General features: G+C 41.1%; 1 long non-coding RNA gene across 1 annotated transcript; it reads right to left on the bottom strand.

Moving 5' to 3' along the window:
- Nucleotides 1-10,891: 10,891 nt before the first annotated feature.
- Nucleotides 10,892-19,903, bottom strand: LOC118562640. The gene is made up of 3 exons (XR_004930710.1): nucleotides 19,660-19,903; nucleotides 18,435-18,497; nucleotides 10,892-11,252 (listed from the first exon to the last, which is right to left on the bottom strand). It is a non-coding gene; the product is annotated as an uncharacterized LOC118562640 (long non-coding RNA).
- Between the last annotated feature and the right edge of the window lie 958 nt (nucleotides 19,904-20,861).

Here is a 20,861-nt window from a genome sequence, read left to right as displayed (position 1 = left end):
ACTCCAATTCATCTCAAAGCTGTGATGAAGCTGGAAGCTGGTTTAGGTCATAAACAACAATTAATCATCCGAAAGTGGAAAGGGTAAGGCACAACTACTACTGATAAGGAGAAATTAATCGGAGCAGTTGCCAAGAGGCTCGCGGTAACTCTGGAGGAGCTGCGGAGATCCGCTGCTCTGGAGGAAACATCTGTTTGGCAGAACAACTACTGGTGCTGCTGAACTCCAGAGAGCTGCCCCTGCGTGGAAGAAAGGCAAGAAGAAAGCCTTTTTTTAAAGAAAACCACAAGAAATCAAGATTGCACCTTGCCACAACACATAAAAGAAAACACATTTTGAACATAATGTTGGTAGAATCATGGTGCACTGCAAAAACTGAATAAAAAATAAGTAAAATTTTCTTTAAATTACTGTATTTGTCCTTAATTTGAGCAGGTAAATAAGATGATATGCCAATGGAATGAGTATTTTTACACCTAAAATAAGATAATTAGATAAACTACACTTGAAATTAGACGATGGAGATGAGTTGTTCCGATTTTAAGTGCAAAAATCTTATTCCATTGGCAGATCATTTAAACTTGCTGCTCAAATCAAGGACAAATACACTCATTTCAAGAAAACTTTACTTATTTTTAGTCATGTTTTTGTAGTGTGGGGGGTTTCTTATCTCCAGAGGTCATGGATGTGGTCGTCAGTCTGTCCCAGTGGCGCACAGAGACACACAGCAGCCCACTATGTAAGCACACAGAGTTAAGGGCCATGTAGATTGGCCACTTAACGTAATGCGTGGAGGGTTTTATTGACAGTGGGATTTTAAAGCACTTGAAGAGAACCCAAACATGCTCACGGAGAACATGTGAACTCCCACAGAAAGGCTCCAGCTGACACACTGTACTGTACAAACCAGTGTTGTAGTACTCGAGTCCGAGACTCGAACTCGAGTCCGAGTCATTAGCTAAATTTAGAGACTCGTGACTTGACTTGGACTTGAGCACTGATGACTCGAACTTGGACTCGGACTCCTACATTCAGATCATTCTGACTCGGAAATTGAGAAAAAGACTCGACTTTTTTTTATATCATTAGGCTATAATTTTAATATGTCATTAGAATATTATTTGGTGTATGATTTTAATATCTAAATGTCGTACCGCGCACGTGACGTCACCATCTCATGAGCAACGCCCCTTGCCGCTAAGGTTGGGCAAACAGTGTGAGAGCGCAGGTAGCAACCAGCTGTTACACATGCAACAGATACAACGATATGACCGACTTTACAGCTGTTAAACTTTCACAAGAGGATGTCCAGGCGCCCATTTTACTGGTAGAACTGTGGAACAACATACCAACGTTCAGCTCAAACGATGACTTGAGTGTCGAGGGCTCGGAAAGACGGGCCGAGTTGATAGGAAGGTAAGTCGTTGATTTTCTCCTGCTCGGCGTTCATAGCGTCATCGGCTGTTTTTTTTTTTTTCTGTTTGTAGTCACCGTCCAGGAATCGGTATAAATTTTCCGGCCCGCCGAACAATTTAGTCCGGCCCGGTGGCCAAATGCATTATCATTATCCAACGGCTGTATCTCCTCACTGCTTCGACCGATCCACACCAGATTTGTTGTGAGTCATGTGGGAGCGCTGCCGAACGCGTTTGTGGGAATCGCCCGGTGGACGGGCGAGGAAAATGCGTGACAGCATCTGCGGTGGCGGGCGGCCGGCGGTGCGCGAACCCCGCCAGCCGCCCGGAGCTGCGGCGGGGTGTGAACCCCGCCCGCCGGCCGGCACCGCCGCGGTGCGCGAACCCCGCCGGCCGGCACCGCGGCGGTGCGCAAACACCGCCGCGGTGCCGGCCGGACATGTGGCGGTGGCCAATAAGCCGGAGTGCGCTTGGCTGCGAGGGCCGATCGACGCCGCTTGCGGCTTTAACATCTTTCATATGCGGCATGTCAGCGTACCTCGAGTCGCTGTTGCGCGTTTCATAACAACAATGTTTAAAAACCATGGTTAGGAGACGTCTTAGACTTGGAAAAAGCAGTAGTTTTACCGAGTAAAACCAGGGTAACTACAGCGAAAGAGTTATTAGTGCAATGGAATGTTACTGCTTCATGTCATACATCACGTCACGGCATGTTCCTACAACGAACTTGGATCAATAGTGACTCGACTCGGACTTGACTCGGATGAGTAGTGGACTCGACTCGGACTCGACTCGGATTTTTTTTTTAATGACTTGGACTTGACTCGGACTTGAACACTGGTGACTCGAACCTGGACTCGGACTCGAGGCATAGTGACTTGACTACAACACTGGTACAAACCCAGCACCCTCTTGCTGTGAGGTGAAAACAAATGCACCACTGTGCAGCCCTTAAGTTAAATAAACATCAATACTTGTAAAAATGTTCAGATCAGTCATATAACATAACTTTATTGTACATTATATCTAAAGTTCTTATGTATTTCTTGCGATTTTGGTTCTGATCCCTTTCGGGTCAATGACTGATCAGAGATTATAACGTCTGACGAAAATCAAAGAATTAGTGACCTCTAGTTGGTAAATATTGTTTAATGCAGCAACGTTTTCTAAAAGTCGATGACTGTAATCATCAATTGAAATGGATAGAATGATTTCAAAGAGATGTCCTAATAAATGAAAGGATGGTACAAAATGGCCCAGAGGTAAATGGCTCTAAGAACAGAACTGCAAAGGTTGGAGGAAATGGACTCATCTTGTCATTCAATGGTTTGTGATTATTTTTATGACATTAACTACCTCTGGAAACTCCTTTGAGACAGTTGGAAACCATTTCAGCGACTAACCTCATGAAGATCATCGAGAGGAGGCCAAGAGTGACCTGAGAAGTAATCAAAACTATTTAGAAAAAGCTAAAATATAGTGAGATTCTTTGAGTTATTTCCTCATTTTGTGTTTGGTACATGACTCTATATACATTTGAGTCACAGCTCTGATGTCTCCACCATGCATCTGCAATGTGGAAAGTCCTGAAATTAAGGAGACGCCATTGAATGACAAAGGTGAGTCCAAACGTTTCACTGGTAGTGTACATGAGATGCAGGAGCACGTTTCCAACAAAAAACTAGTGCCATATTGAAAGCGATCCAGACCAAGCATGCGGCATTTCCTGCCTTTGTCCACCAACCAATCCTCCATTGATTTATGTAACGCTTGAGGACCAGATTTAAGGCAGGAGAAAGACGACACCGTGTATCTCAACGTGTTGCCACTTGCGTATGTCAGCGATTTTGCAGCTGGAACACGTGACGCTGTTTGCGTGTGCAACTGGGCTCCGGCTCCTGCTGTGCCAAATAAGTCAGCGTGATGGAGAGCCAGCGTTAACGTTGTGATAATGAGGCGACCGCTGCAATGTTTCACCGCGGACTAAAGCCCTCCTCACCCCTGCAGCTCCTCCGCCTCCTCCTTCTCCTACTCCTCCTCGTCGTCTCACAGACTACTTACTCATGCATAGGTAAAATTTTAAAGACCGCTGAAAAAGAAAAGAATATGCCTCTGCACTGTGGGAGCTAATTTTAGAAGCTTATTTGTCTTGTTTGTGTCAAGCGCAGCTTCTGCATGCCTGTGTGCGTGTCTCTGCATCATCTGGCCCCTGGGCCCGTCCACTGGATGTGCATTCATGTCCTTATCTTGAGCGCTGCTCTGGCAGAAAGGGGCTGCTCTGTGCTCATTACCGACTCTCACAGACTTTGTTCCTCTGGTAGGGCTAAGAGTTGGTTCTTTGCTTTCTATTGTCTCCCCCCTCCCCCCGAATCCATTTGTTACAGTTAGAGGCTACAGAGTCTCCTGTATATCACACTCTATACCGCATTGCTTTTAAATGTGAGCCTCATTATTCCACAAATACATCACATGAAAGGTTAATCATTTATGGGAACGGTTAGAAATAATAAATGTTAGTTTATTTTTTTTGTTAATTAATCCCCAAAAGCTGCAGAAGGTCATCCCTACATTCCTCCTCACCATGTTACTCATGCTTAAGACAACGTATGATGCAAAATGACAGATCATACATCTAAATCTGAGAATCTCTCTCTGTTCTGTGTGTATGAGGTCGGGCACTAAAGCAGAGTCTCACAGTGAATTATCCACCTTCTGCATGCATCATGTCTTTAAATAGCATTCAAATACTATATGATACCACTTCATGATCCATATCTACAGTACCTTGTGAAAGTGTTTATGGTAAAACCCCAAATCTTGAAGGTTATGCGATAAGCCAACAGTAAGAATTAGCAGATATTTGTTTGTTTATTTATTTATTTATTTTACTATCTGAAATATAAAAAAACAAAATTGCTGCAAACATCTGTATACAGCTCATCTGACCATCTTTGGCTGCAAAGACAGCTGTGAGCCTCTGGGTGGGGGGGGGGGGGGGGGGGGGGGTGTCTCCGCCAGCCTTATAAACTTAGAAAACTGAAACCTTTTCTCATTCTTCTTTGCAAAAGTTCAGCCAGGTTGGATGGAGATCATCTGTGAACATAAATGCTCAAGGCTTGCCATGGATCCTCATGTAGATTTACAGATAAATTTGATCCAAACCATTCCAGACTCCCACATGGCTTTAGGTTTAGGTTCGTTATTCTGCTGGAAGATGAATCTCCGACATAATTTCTTCAGAGGCTCCAACAGGTTTTCATCCAGGATTTCACCGTATTTAGCTCCATCCATCCTCCCATCAACTCTGACCTTCACTGTACCGAAGAAAAGTATCCCCCAAATCATAATTCCTCCAATGCCATGTCTCACTGCGGGGGTTCAGGGTGATTAGTTAATTTTATGCCACACACAGTGTCTCATCCAGATGTTTAATGTGTACCCTACGTGGATTGTTGCTGACTGTAATCAGGACCTGTTATGGCTGCCTTCTAACCAGTAGTTGTCATGTTGGCATATTTCCCCACCTGAGCTGTTGATCTCTGCAGCTCCTCCAAAGTTACCATCTGCCTCTTGGCTGCTTCCCTGATTGTTGTTCTTGTTATCCAGGCTGTCAATTTTACTGGACAGCCATGTCTGGTGGGTTTGGTTGATGCGTTGAGTGATTCATATTGAACTTCCAAAGTCAAATTCAAACAGATTATACAGATTGGTCAAAAAGTTTCCTGTTTATGGAAACCCAGCAGGTTACATGAAGTCTTGACAAGCAGCATTCACTCCTCCTGAAAGAGCGTAGAGCCACCGGGAGAGTCGTCTACATTGTCAATAGCATTGCAGCAATCCATCATACTGAGCATGCATGAAGCGACATTTACTAATTAGGTGTCTGAAGATAATTGGCTGTGCTATTTAATTTGGAAGTATCAGAGTAAAGGAGGCTGCAAAATCAAATGTATGCCACGCTGTTTATTTCTATTTGTGAAAATCAAAGAACTACACGTACTCAAGATGTTTATCCATTTGTCTCCATAAGGCTGGATCACGGCAGTGTCCTACTGGTTAGGTTTCTCCCTTCTGCAGCCTGCTAACTAATGAGAGATGCAACACCACAGCCACCAATTTCCCTTGCAAACTGCGCCGGTGATCTATCAACGTCAGGGGACGAGTTCAGACTCCTTTTCCAGATCAGTGTACTGTGTCTGCAGAAATGCACCTGCCACGCATCCTCCCAGAGGCCATTTTCCAACGCAGCGAATCGTTTCCGCGACGCAGCCTTTTTATCAGATGATATTTTGAGCGCCGCAGCTATGAAGATGTTTTAGCTGATTAGTTTAGCTGTATCTGATGGTAGGCAGCCCCGAGGTGCAAAACACGGCCGCATTTTAGGACTCGGAAGAAGAAACCGTTAGAATTTGAAACGGATGACGGAGCAGCAAACATGACCGTTTTTTTATGCATTTTGATATATTGTCACGTTACTATGACAAACTTTAGCATTTCACAGGGATGTTACGCGATAGACCAAAATCTGAAAAGTGCGGCATGCATTCCTGCTCAGCCCCCTTTGTTCTGGTTCCCCTCAGAAAAATCCAGGGCAACTAAACGGCAGCAGAGTTATGTGCAACATATTGTCAGTATAAACCCAGCTGTTAGAGAACATTAGTGAACGAACAGCAGACAGGAGAGGTTTAAAGCGGGTTGGGTCTTGAACACCACACAGACATGGCCCCTCCACCTGAACAGCAGGCTAAGCCAGGAGAGCAATAGTTAGAGAAGCAGCAAACAGGCCCATGGTGACTCTGGAGGAGTTACGGCAGTCCACAGCTCAGGTGGGTCTGTCTGTCAACAGGATAACTATTACTTGTGCACTCTTCAAATGTGGCCTTTATGGCACAAAGAGATCCATAAAACATTTGCTTTTCACTTTGCTATAAACTTTGCCAGGCACACAGCAAACATGTGGAAGAAGCTGCAGTGCAAAGGTTTGGGTCAAAGCACGTTTATATGTTTAAACGGTCCAGTCAAAGCCTAGAAATAAAAGAAACTGGGAACAGTTGCTGTCCTTCAAATCTGACTGAGTTTGAGTTATTTATTAGAAATCACAGGTCTAGAATCCAACGCTGGGAGAGAGTCCAAAAGACTGGCAGCTGTAAAATGTGCTTCCACAAAGTGATTCAGCTGGACTGCACAGATGCTCGCCAGTCTTTCAGCAAATTCATGTGTTAAAAAAAAGAAGAAAGAAAACTATTTTCCTTTCCTTTCCCATCAAAAGGTTGCATAAAGTAGTGTTGGTCTATCACAGGTATATGAAAAGGACAGCTCTGGAGCCACATGTGGCTCTGCATGCATAATTTTACCCAAAAGCTATAAAGAATGAGGCGGTGCTTCTAAATATAAAGGTAATAAAAGGCCAGTTCTAGCATTTTTTTGTCGTTTCATGTCGTATTTGCAAACAATCTGCATATGACTTTTTGTTCCTTCTTTCTTTTTGGCAATGTGCTACAAAACACAGGTCTTTGCAGATTTTGAAAAAATTAATTTAAATTATTATTTTTTTGCCTTTTGTAAAAATGTGATGTTGTCAAACCTAAAACTAGATATAAAATTGTACTTCTTTCATTTATCCATGAAAAAACACATTTTCTATGGCAGGCTTTAACAAAACCCAATAAGCTTGCTTTATTTGAAGGGTCATGTATGTTTTGCTGAAGTCAGGGCAAACATGGCAAAAGTTTGCTGACTCCTGGTCTATCACATAAAACCCTAATAAAAAAACATTTTATGGTCAAGTGACAAACTATAAAAAGGTTTGAGGCTTGTGGACTAAACACTGTGGGTGGTCTTTTTATCATTCAGGTTTCCTTTCTCCCTTATTTCATGAATACAGCTTTTTGTGTTTAGTTTAGTAAGATTCTGTTCTTTGGTGGAAAAAGCAGCACGTAGTCTTCAAAACGAGGAAAGAAATACTATAGATTTGTTGAAAGAAAGGCTTTTATGTCACATAGCAAAAATAATGAAAACAATATAAGTTATTTCAAAACATAATTCTCTATTATTGTGTTTGTCAATCATTAGAAACAAATACGTTTCGGTATCTTAAATTTTGATTGTTATGAATCTGTTTTGCTCTCTGGAATAGTTTTTTTTTTCCTGGTCATAATATATAAATATGTATTTTTGCCATTTACATTTCTAATTATTAGTTTTTTAAATTACCATGCTACCGCTTTAAGGCACAAACGCATGCATGCATCTACAAACAGCCCTAGCATTCAGATAATTTGATTTAAATATAGCAGAGCAAAACTCCATCAGCAAAACACCTATTTAAAGGTCTGACAGCACGCTGGAAAACCTGCTCTGCTGCAAAGGATTCACATTTCCTTCCTTTTGCACCTTTGATGTGCTTTAAGAGAACATCTGATTTAAACTGTGCATTTAAACTGCATTCATCTTAAATGCGTTCATGCTGCAGTATGAACAGATGGAGCAATGTGGCGAGGTGAAATGGAGGGAACATGTCCCCAGACGGTGTAACCCTGACAGCCTTTCAGTCGATTCCCGCGTCCCTGAGGATGCGATGCTTAAAGGAAGGATATCTACGAAGGTTATTCATGCCAAAAAAAACATTGCAGCTTGCAAAACGTAAACACAGAAACAGCTGAGGCACATTTCGGTCCTTAACCAATCCTGAAGCAGCGTCACGTTTCTATTTAAGCTGCAGAAAATGAAAGGGAAGTCACCATCATCATTAGCAGAGGCAAAGCGCGGCCAGACAAGCTGTTAAATGTGCAGCAATATTTAATCTGCTGGATGAATGCTTGGGTGTAACAAACGTTCTTTTTTGACATCTGTCAACCCTATTTGTGGATTTGATCGACTGAATTAAAAGCGGCAGAGCCGTTTCCATGAGAACTGCGCGCGCGGCTGCAGGCTTGATCAAACTGACGAGAGCATCTGGACACATGCTGGCAGGCTAACCTGTGGAGATTTGTAGGCACGCCACAAAAACACACACATCTCATTAACTTGAGTAGCTTTACAACCTCTGGCAAAAATCTGCAGTTGTTGGCAGGAGTTCGTCCAGCTGTTTTATTTTGCGGGGAAGAAAATAACAGATTTTCATATTTAGAAAACGGACATTTGGTTGAGTTAAAGGCGTTTGTCAGAAGAGTTCAATATATATTTGGTTTAGGATGTGTTTCTGATCAATGAGACAAAAAAATGAGTCATTGCATCTTGAACAGCAAACATCCAATGCATTGCCTCTCCTGCAGCTTTATTGACAGCTTGATTGTGCTTGACTTTAATAAAATACATTTTATCTGTTCATGTCCAAATTTGCAATCATTTCTTGCTAAATTCTTCCAGTTTTATTCATGGCCAGAATGATGAAAAGAAACTGAAATTATTAACAACAAAAAAAAAAATTATATAATATTTCTTTTTTACCTGCTCCACAAAATAAGAGCACGCAATATTCTAATTAAAGAAATGAATCAGATTTGCTGCAGGAAAAGGAAGTGAAAATCACTACAGATTCAAAACTTAGAAAGGATTTTGCACATTCGCCTTTAAAAGATGACCATCCAGTTTGCAAATTCATTTGGACTTAAATAAAAAAAAAAAGGGGGGTGGGGTATATTCTCCGAAATAAGATTACAATTTGGGACAGTCTTTCTTTGAAAAAGCTTGCTGTGTTTAGCAAATTTTAACAAAAGGATTAAAAGCAGATTTTTTTCCTACGAAGTCTGCCTTTGAGTAAGATTTGTTGGACTGATCCTGTTTGCTATGAAATTAACGAGAACGTGAAAAGTGTGGTTGTTAAAATAGGAATACTTTGAGTTGTTGCTAACATATTCAATTTTAAAAACGTTTTAACTGTTTTGCTCACTCACGTCTGCAATGCTAACTCATTTGACTAAATGGTCTCCGTCTGCGGAGCCAAATCATTCTTCAATTGCAGTCTGGGGGCCGAAATCAACCCAGAGGCAACAAATGGCTCCGAGCTCACACTTTGGACACTCCTAACTTTTTAAAGAAAACATGTTTCTGTTGTTAATCTGATTTTCTAATCCATCCATTTTCTAACACGCTTATCCCTACTGGTGTCTATCTGCAGCATTCAATGGGCGAGAGGCGGGGTTCACCCTGGACAGGTCGCCAGTCTATCGCAGGGCAACACAGAGACACACAGGACAGACAACCATTCTCATACACAGAATTTAGAGAGGCCAATTAACCTAACAGTCATGTCTTTGACTGTTCTCTTTGTGTGGTTTCAGCCTTTTTAGCAACATAACAACAGCAATTCAACTAACCTGGTTCAATCTGCACTCACTGACTCTGTTCGGGGAAAGGAGGGACCTTCAGCAGAACTCTCTGAGCTGATTGGACGAAGCAACACCTAGTGCCTGCCTAGCAAAGGTTGGTTTTAGCCAATCACAGTATCAATATTAAAATGTAAGCAGCAGACGTCCATGAGAAACCACAGCAAGTTACAAGTTACGCTGGTCAAGGCGCCCTTATTTTGATAGTGGAACAGATGTGATGGCAGCAGCTACAAGTGCGTCCTCCTGCGCCGCCGCCATGCTTATGTTGGTTCAGTGTGGGCTCTGCAGCTCTTGCATTTGTCCCAGCTGTTTGTCCCGCCTTAAACCACAATACTGCAACGTGATTGGCCAACACGTAGGCGTCATTCTCAAACGGTTGAAGTGGGAGCGGTACGAGATGGATTCTTATGTGTTTGTGAACGCACAAATACTGCGAGAATTCAGCTTGCAAGCAAGGTTACAACAAACAACAGTCTGCAGAAACCTTTTAGACATTTAAGACTTTAACCTTTCTTTATCATACCAGTATGTCCCAACATACATATATTACATATGCCAATATAATATTGTTTTTTTTTAATCTCTACACTGGGTCCTAGAAACAACATTGAGTTGACTGGAGTGGATTTTTGCTCTACCGTAACACGTTTCTGTGGTGTAGACGTGTGCTGAATAGAGGTAACGACATATCTGTGTGTCTGCTTCTTCTTGTCCAGGTAGAGCACATCTTTAACGAGGTGAAAAGACCAAGCACCTGCATCTTTGTGCCGTGTCCCGCTGCCTGCATCAAAAGCAAGTATCAAATAGCTGAAGAGGAGACAAACCCTAATTAAGATGGACACTGTTGTGAAATTGAAGGTGTGGTTTAGCTCTTGAGGGGGATTAAGGGAACTACTGAGGCTGGCCCTGGGATTCATCTGTGGTCTAGCTATTAATATGCTTGTTTACACCATAATCTACTCAATCCAACAATTTGTTATGTATTATTATTATTGTTTTGTAATATAATGTTTTAGTGTTTATCCTGCTTTCTAGGTTTGTATTATGTAAAATACATGTTGGATCTTGTTTGATCTGAGTCAATTAATAAAAAAAACTTGATCGCAAAAAAAGAGACCCTAACCCTAACCCTTATTACATGTAAAAAGGCATTCTTCCTAACCTGAACGGACTGAGAGGACTCTGATGGTGCTGGATTTGAATAAATCATCCCTCAATTTAGTTGACACCAGCGCATAAAAAAAAAAGACAGAAAGATTGATGAGGTATAACACTGGAGATCAATAGTCAGCTGAGGAACGTCTGACTTCAAAGCCCGCTGTCTGCGTCTGCTTCCTTCTCATCTTCTCACACGCCCCAACACCTCGGCACAAGAAGGATGCCGTCCTGTCGCAGCAAACTGCTCCCCGCTGATGATAACTCAGGAAATGGTTATCATTATGGATAACTTCATTTGTGGGAACGCAGGGAACACTTCACAAGATAAAGGCCACGTCTGACATCCCGTCTGTGTAAACAAGAAAAAGCGAAAAGAGGAGTCGTTCGGCTGCAGTACAGAGGAAAGCTCCGACCTGAGCCGACAGCATTAAATATATATATATATATATATATATATATATATATATATATATATATATATATATATATATATATATATATATATATATATATAAAAAAAAACAGCCAGCATCACGGCTTTCCGGGGTATTAAATGTCACACAAACAAGCACACGAAGCTGGACGCGTATAAATATAGATGCTATTTACTGGAAAGATTTCAATTTGAATGTTTCTTCCAGCAATAATCTCAATATCTCATCCAGCAGTGGTTTAGCTCCTAGAGCAGCAAAACTACACAATACAACAAGGTTTGCAGACGCAATTATGATTTAGCTGTTAAACTTTTATTTAAGTGTAATAAATAAACAAAATAATGAATACAGGTACATTATAATATCGGTTCCGGTGAAGCGCGTTTCTTAAAAGTACCCTTTGAAAATATTATTTATCCAGGTATTAAACCTCATTTTCATTAAGCCTGGATTTCTGAATTAAAAATGTGTTTTATTGGTCTAATGTAATATTCTAATCCCAAATATCATGTTTTTCATTAGCTACGAGCAGAAAATCTTCATAATTAATGGAAATAAAGTCTATGTGTAACTAATCCATACAGCGAGTTTCACTTGGCGAATTGAGTTACCGAAATAAATTAGCTTTTAAACACAACCCTAACTTAGTGAGCTACACCTGTATATAAAGAGATAGACAAATAAGAGATACTTATGCAAGCAGAGCAGGCCAAAAGGTGATTGAGCCCCCTCACAGGTGAGACACCTCGGCACCAAGCAATGATAAATGCATTAAAGCAAAAAGCGAGAGGCACATTTTCTCTTCAACAGCTGTAACAGATTACGGTTTGTTTTAAATGTGTAATCCTGCGAGATACCAAACAAGCTCAGGTGTGAAATTTGCAATTATCGTCATGCAAATATTTTAGAAGAGGTCTGAAGAATTCAGGACGAACGCGTCTGAAGATGTAGCCGGATTATCTGATGAAATTTGGAAAAAAGGTGCACAGTGGTTGGTCGCATTAGCAAACGGCACAGAAACCTTAAGCAGTTCGGTGTGATTATGATGAAGAGATGGAACGAAAGGAGCTGAAAGAAGCTTTAATCAGTCGCTATTTTAAGCCTCATGAGCACTCTCTCTTCAGCTGAGATACCTGATGTGAAAGCTCGCCTTTATTCACAGCCAGTCTCTAAAAAGAGACTGAAGAGTCCAGTTATGAGCAACATGTGTCCATGAAATGAACAAAGCGAAGACGGTTTGTAAGCTGCTAATCCTGTAAAGACAGAGTAAAGGCCAAACTATCCGTGCTGCTGTTTTGCAAAGCATTTAGACTACAGTAGTAGCAGATTTTTTTTTTAATTTCAGATAATAAAATTCAATCTCTGTAATGCTAATATACAGTATTATTGCATACACACATCTTTTATATAAGGTGTAAACTTTTGGGAATTTCATTCACTAATTAAGACCTAGATTTGCTCGTTACGTATTGAGGCTCTGGTCTTGTAAAATTTTGCCGACACTGATCTGTATGAACAAATTATTCATACTCCTGGGAGATTTAGTCTTAAAATCGTTGTCATTCAGCCAGAAAGTTTGTTTCTAAAAAGTGAATTTATTCACATAGCACCTTAAAACCAACATAAGTTCCTTCATAAACCAGACAAACAATAAAACATTAATAAACAATAAAACAAAAGATGGAAATGTTCAAATAAAGTTGATAAATTTCCGCCTAGAACAATCAGATCTATTTGGGTCTCGTGTTCTGCTTCAGTCAAAGACCAAGGAGAAAGGATGGGTTTTCAGCCTAGATTTAAAGGCTTCAGCACTCTCTGCAGTCCGGACATGAGCGGATAAACTGTTGCTACGGTTTGGAGCCACCAGGACCAAAGTCTGATCACCTTTACATTTAAATCTGGATCATGAACGCATATAAGAGGAGCTGTCTGTCTGACCAGAGAGTTTTCAGTGGACATTGGAGGAGACACAAAAATACATAAATGGACTGGTTTATCTAGTTGGAACCGCTGTATTAATCAAAGAAAATTACCCAATGACAAAAGTAATAATAAATACAAACGTACTGAAAATGAACCAATGAAAATCAGACATTGCTTTTAAATTCTGGTTCAACAGAATCTTTTAAAAAAAATAAACCAATGAAACAGGTCTGGACAAAATTGATGGCACCTGTATTAATATTTTGTTGCACACGCTTTTTAAAACAATCACTGCAATCAAACAATTTACGTAACTGTCAATGAGATTACGCACCTGCTGACAGGTATTTTTCTTCCATTCCTCGTGAGCAAAATGCTCCACTTGTGTTAGGTTTGAAAAGTGTTTTCTCCAAACAACGTGTTTCAGCTCCTTCTACAGATGTTCAGTAGTCTTTAGATTCAGGCTCGTAGGAGGCCACTTCAGAATGGTCCATAGTTGTTCTTGGGTGGTTCTCACTGTGTGTTTAGGGTCTTTATGCTGTTGGAAGACCCATGACCAACGACTTAGATCAAGCGTTCTGACACCAGGTAGCACATTTCTCTACAGAACACCTTGATAGTCTTGTGATTTGATTGAACCCTGGACAGATGTGAAATATCCAGCGCCAGATGCAGCAAAGCAGCCCCAGAAGATAACCAAACCTCCTCCATGTTTCACAGTTGGGACAATATTCTTTTGTAGGTGTGCTTTATTTTTGTGTCTGTGTTATTGGAATGTTATCCTAAAGTATGGCCTGACGCTTCTTCGGTCATGTGAGCACTGGAGACACGAGGGTGGCTGCTCCACGCTCCTGATGATTGCCAAGGTCAATGCATGCGTGGTTACTGTGCGTTATAATGATTGTCTGGGATAGACTGTCTTTGTTTTGTCTCACAGCAAGGCCACTGTCAAGTGTTAGGGAGAGCCGAAAGCGAGGAGGGACAGAAGCAGGGGAGACGCAGACTACCGTTGGGTGCGATTACATTTCATCTATCCGTTCTCTGCTCTGTTTGTCAATAAAAGTGCTGGAACTTCATCACTCCACCGTTTAGGAAGTCAGTTATTGTTTTGGATTCCTGTCACAGTCTGTGAACATGGAGCTGGTGTGCCTTGCTAAAAAGCTCCAGTTTGGTCTCATCTGTCCAAAGGAAATTCTCCCAGGAGCTTTGTGGCTTTAAAATAATGCATTGTGGCAAATTCCAGTCTTGCTGTTTGTAATTGGCTTTCAGCAGCGGTGTCTCCCACCCATGACGTCCACTTTGGCTCAAACAGTGACAGATGGTGCGATCTGACACTAATGTACCTTTGCCTTGGAGGTTACTTTTAATTCATCTGAAGTTCGTTCTGGACTCTGTGGTTACCATTCGTGTGATCTTTCTCTTCAATTTGTCATCCATATTCCCCCTACAGCCACGTCCAGAGATGTTGGCTACAGTGCCATGGAGCTTAAACTTCTGAATGATATGTGCAACTATAGTCAGAGGAGCATGAAGCTGCTCGGAGATTATCTAATAGCTTTTACTTTTAACTTGCTTGTTTTTAATTTTCCTTCTAATCTCCTGAGACAATTCTCTCCTTCACTTCCTGTGATCCATGTTCAGTGTGTCACCATGTCACCAAACAGCACAGTGACGACTTGTAACCCTTTAAATAGACAGAATGACTGGTTGCAAGCTTGGACACTGCAAAATCGGAACTAGAAATAAGTCAAAATTAGTGTATTTGTCCTTGATTTGAGCAGGCAAATAAGATGATTTGCCAATGGAATGAGATTTTGGCACTCAAAATAGGAACAATGCATCTCCATCTGCTTATTTTAAGTGCAGGATGTCTAATTATCTCATTTTAGGGGTACAAATACTCATTCCGTTGGCAGATAATCTTATTTACCTGCTCAAATCAAGGATTAAAACACTAACTTTAAGAACATTTTACTTATTTTTAGATCTGTTTTCGCAGTGGAGACGTCTGCAATGCTAATTAGAGGATGCAATAGTTTCAATCTTTTCTAGGAGTACCATTTTTGTCCAGGCCTGTTTCACTAGTTTGTTTTTTAAAATGATTGTGTTGAATTACAATTCAAAACCAATGTCTAATTTTCACTGATTAAATTTCAGTAATTTTATATTTATTATTATTTTTGCCTGTTTCAAGTTATTTCAGTGATCAATGTAGGGTTTTCTTTGATTAACAGAGGGGCGCCAACAATTTTGTCGATGACTGTAAATTTGATGGAACCGGTCCTGTCAGGGGGTTTAAAGGTAATCAGAAGAACCTTAAAATCAAAGCCTGGGAGGGAGAAATATGTTCATATTTTTCTAGTACCTGTTAAAAGACAAGCTGTTGCCTTCTGGGTGATTTGTAGGCGATGTGGAGATGACTGATCTGAGCTGACACACAAGGCATTATTAGAATAGTCCAAATGAAAAGTGACGAAAGCATGAATCACCTTTTCAGAGTCTTTGAATGTACAAAAGGGAAATGACATGAGCATCTCCCAAAAGACAAGATAATAAAGGATTGAATTTTCTTTCCTTTTTTTTAAATTTGCACACTTTAACAAAGCATGGCGTGAAGTGATTGACTCACTTTCTCAATAACCAGTGGAAGAACCTTGTTTCTTACCATTGTTCTTGTAATTTCTTATATGCTTTTGTACACGCTTCAGCTGTTTTTTGTCACCATTTCTCTTTTTGCAATGATCTCCAAGTCTTTGAGGTCGGACGGCCTCCATGCCATCACCTTAAGACTCTGGCTGGACCAGGGCAAAATGTAATATTAGGATCTGCTCAGACCTCTGGCAAGTTTAATTGTGGCAAGTAGAAATATGAAATCATCCATTTGAGTGTAGATGATGGCATGAATAACTACCTCAGCTTCAGTTGTGATGGTTTTTCATTAGATACTATTTAGCGCTCAGACTCCTAATTTTCCCAAACTGTAAAGGCAGGAATGAACAACACCTGTAATATGATTTACTGTCAAAACTCAATCTCAAGCCTCTAAGAGTGGATTTAATGTGTGCAAACAGTGAATCAGGGATTTCAACAATATGTGAAAACAACATGTCCAGCTCAATGATAAGAACATATGTTTTCACTTTTTCCCATTCGAGGAAAGAACAGCCAGAAATTTAAAGATTTGAAACAATCCTGCGGGACTTTGATGATTTGAAGTTAGGTTGTGCAACACGATTACTTTAAAATGACAAACAGGAGCCAAATCAATCTGGAAATGTACACATCACGATGAGCTCTGAACACTAACAACAGTCCCTATTTTTTTACACTTCAAATGTGCACTCAAATAAATTAGGAGACAGAAATCTTAGATATGCTTAAAAATACTCAGGAAAAAGACTACATAAAAATAAAATTTGGTTCCACTGAAAGCATCTGAATTGTTTTCTTGACCTATGAAGCAGCTGAGTCTTAAATAAGAAGCTACTTATACGTTTTAGTGCAATGCGGTGCTTTGCAAATGCCTTAAAACCTTTTTTCTTTTCACATTATGTCACCTTTCAACTACAATATTACACGTATTTGATTGGGATTTTATGTGATAGTCTAACAAAAAGCAGGTCTTAATGCGATGTGGAACAAAAGTGAGACAAGGCTTTTCTTCTTTTCAACAAATAGAAATCTGAAACATTCGCCATGCATACCCCCCATACTCTAATACCCCTAAATAAAAGCCAGTGCAACCAATTTTCACATACACAGGAAAAACATTACCTTAAGCTTCTGACATCTTATAGAGAAGAAAGATTCCATCCATCCATCAATCAATCAATCAATCATTAAAGGCATCATCCAAAAATGAAAGTAGAGCGCCATGACTCCAACACTACCAGTCATGGCTGTCCACGTAAACTGACAGGAAGACATCAATAACTCAAGCAGCCGAGAGGCCCGCGGTGACGGCCATGCTGAGATGCTGCAGACATCCACAGCTCAGTTTAGACAATCTGGTAACGGTCATGCATTTCTCAAGTCAGGCCTTGATGGAAGAGCAGCAAGAAGAAAGCCATAAGAAGTATTATAGAAGAACTATTTGGTCCAAAAGCAAAACCGTATGTGTAGTGGGAAACTAACACTGCACCTCTCCCTGAACACACCATCCCCACAGTGAAACATGGTGATGGCAGCATTATGCTGAGGGGATGCGATTCTGAGACAGGAAGCTGGTCAGATGTGGAATGTGGATGGAGCTAAATGCAGGAAGAAAACCAGAGACCAGGACTCTAGTATAGCCACAAACATGTACATCCAGTTTAAGGAGCATCACTTTTAAAAGCTGTTGTGGCCAAAGTGACATTTATTGACAGTAATGAGGCAAAAAATGAGCAGAGAGCCAAGGTCATGCAGCTAAAGTCCCAAGGTTGAGAAAACAAAGATGGCTGCAATGAGGACTGAGCGTCTACATATGTGTGGGGTGCCGGCTGCTCCGCTATACAAGAAAAAACCCTCGCGGAGTAGAATCAAAATTCGATGGAGCTACGTTTACATAATTTATCATCAATAAATCCAAAGTTACTTACATTTTCCACAGAAACAAAATTTTTACTGTTAGATGCATTCCTTTAAAAGTGCCATCATTTTGTTTTTTCTTGTTTATAAGTGCAGCCGGAGTGATTTGAAAACATGGCAGCTTCAGGTTGCCACATTTAGTGGGCAGTTGTCTGCGGTGATGTGTGAAACAGCAGCATGTGCCAAGCAGAGATAGTTCAGTCTCTCAACATTGTAACGCCTACATTCCTCCGATATTTTTAGACCCGCTTTTCTCTGTCAAACATCGCAGGGCCTGTTGTCTAAATTTAAACTCAACAACCCTTTAGATACAGCTGCCACTGATTATCCCAGTCCCCATGTTTTGAGTAGATCTGAGGTCCATAAAGTAGCATAAAGTGATTTAAAACAGAGAGAAACTAACAAGCTCAGATTTCAGCCAATCTCATCTCATCTCTGTCCTCCACCTTACGCTGCCCTTTAATCCCCGGAAGCTTCGCTGTCTTCCTCTTTCACAGCCTTCATCCTCTCGCTCTATCAGCCCCCCCACCCGGTCCCCCGTTTCCATGCCCCTCCAGACCCACATGCCTTCATGTCTGCACTCGTGGCTTCACAGCGTCACTCACCACGGCGCCGGTGTTCGTGCCTCCTTCGTCCTCTTGCTCTCTCACCCAGCGCGTCCTTCTGGCCTGTTGTTTACAGGAGTCGTCACGACAAGCGAGAGAAACGGGTGGGAAGCAAAGCAATGCGAGGCTTTTTAGGTGACAATCAGTTGGGGTGGGGGTTCATTTCATCCTTTTATAGACCAGTTAACGTTCAGATCAACGTCTCGGGACTACTTCTACGCATTTCATAGGAGACAATAGAATCTAATCTTATCCCGTTTCTGCTTTAATCCGTTTGTCTTGTTAAAAACACACTGGGGTACTCTACAAAATTAGAATATTGTGATAAAGTTCTTTATTTTCTGTAATGCAATTAAAAAACATGAAATGTCATACATTCTGGATTCATTACAAATCAACTGAAATTATTGTTTTAATATCGCTGATTATGGCGTACAGCTGAAGAAACTCAAAAATCCTATCTCAAAATATTAGAATATTTCCTCAGACCAAGTTAAAAAATAAATTATAACAGCAAAACAAAATCAAACATTTGAAAACGTCCATTAATGCACTCAGTACTTGGCTGGGAATCCTTTTGCACAGATTACTGCATCAATGCGGCGTGGCATGGAGGCAATCAGCCTGTGCCATTGCTGAGGTGTTATGGATGCCCAGGATGCTTCAATAGCGGCCTTTAGCTCATTTGCATTGTTGGGTCTGGTGTCTTTCAGCTTCTTCTTCACAATACCCCACAAATTCTCGATGGGGTTCAGGTCAGGGGAATTGGCAGGCCAATCAAGGACAGTAATGCCATGGTCAGTACACCAGTTACTGTGAGAATCTTATGTCGTCTCTTAACCACTACCATACTTGTGATTTAGTTTACTGAACCAAGCTGAGTGTTTTTCAAGGCTCAGGAAACCCTGCAGTGTTTCGAGTTAATTAAGCGATTCAAGTGATTAGTTGAATAGCCTACTAGTATACTTTTTCACGATATTCTAATATTTTGAGATAGGATATTTGGGTTTCTTCAGCTGTAAGCCATAATCAGCGATATTAAAACAATAAAAGGCTTGCGATATTTCAGTTGATTTGTAATGAATCCAGAATGTATGACATTTCATGTTTTTTTAATTGCATTACAGAAAATAAAGAACTTTATCACAATATTCTAATTTTCTGAGACAGTCCTGTAATCCCTTTTCGGGCTTGTCTTTGTAAATCAAAGTGGGCTTTTACTCACCAACCAAGCCATCAGCATGCAGCCAAACATGCTCATCATGGTCATACACATGACGAGTCTAGGCGGAGATTGTCCATTGGGTCAAGTTGCTGGTGGCTTAAAAGTGAGCACCTGGGATCACTGGAGTCTCAAACAGCCACACGTTCGCTCCACAAGGTCACTCGGTAAATTCCCCATCACCCTACTTTGCGGCGAGTCAACTCGGTCATTTGCTCCTTCCCACAACTTTTCTGTCCACCCTCATTCTCTCTATCCCTTCTCTTCTGCCTCTATTTTTAACCGGCTTAGCAGCACTGGAGGGATGAGAGCTTTATTCTCTGCCTTATTCCTCACTCCTGGTTACCTGGGTGCCAATTCACAAGGTCTACTAATCCTGTAATGGGGCGAATACTCAGAAGAGCTATATAAGTAGCAGGGTACAGGCTGACGGCGTTCTCTTCAGAGAAGCGTTTCTTTTTCTTACGTCTAAAAGCCTTTGATCCCTTTGACGGTCGTGGGAATGGAAAACGCACCACCAGTGTATAACCACACTTCTCAGAGTACTAGGCGATGGCATATAGGTAGAAAATGCTTTTTAAATATCTTTTGCAAATGAAAATATTAAGAGTCTCACATCAGTTTTCAAGTAGTGCCACAGACTCTCAATTGGATTCCGGTCTGGACTTTGACTAGGCCATTCCCACAGATCGATATGCTTTGAAGTAGAGTCGCTGTCCTGCTGGACGGTGACCCTCTGCACCAGTCTCTTCTATCAGAAGAGTTTAGCTCAATCCATATTCCCTTCAGCTGTGACCACTTTGCCTCCCATTGGTGAAGAAAAGCCCTCCCACCGCATGATGCTGCTTTCACCTTGTTTCGTAGTGAGTGTGTTTAGAGTGATGTGTAATGACAGTTTTTGGCCCCCCACAGCATGTCGGAAAGCCAAAAACATACATTTTGGAATCGCCCAACTAGAACATCATGTTTCATGTTTGCCAAGCTCCCTACATGGCCTGTGACAAACTGTAAACGGTACTTTTTATGGCCGTCTCAGCACACTCTTCCATAAAGACCAGATATACAAATTGCACGGCTAATAGTTGAAAGATTGTCCAACCTGAGCTCTGAATCTCTGCAGCTCCTCCAGTTACCATGGGTATGCCACATTTTTCATATCTGCATTTATTTAAAAACAATGTTTTTTGTGTGCAAGCACAATACCA

This window comes from Fundulus heteroclitus, chromosome 3, assembly GCF_011125445.2.
Source record: "Fundulus heteroclitus isolate FHET01 chromosome 3, MU-UCD_Fhet_4.1, whole genome shotgun sequence".
Classification (NCBI taxonomy): Eukaryota; Metazoa; Chordata; class Actinopteri; order Cyprinodontiformes; family Fundulidae; genus Fundulus; species Fundulus heteroclitus.
The sequence above is the reverse complement of the archived record's forward strand: the minus strand, read 5'-3'. Positions and strand labels throughout refer to the sequence as shown.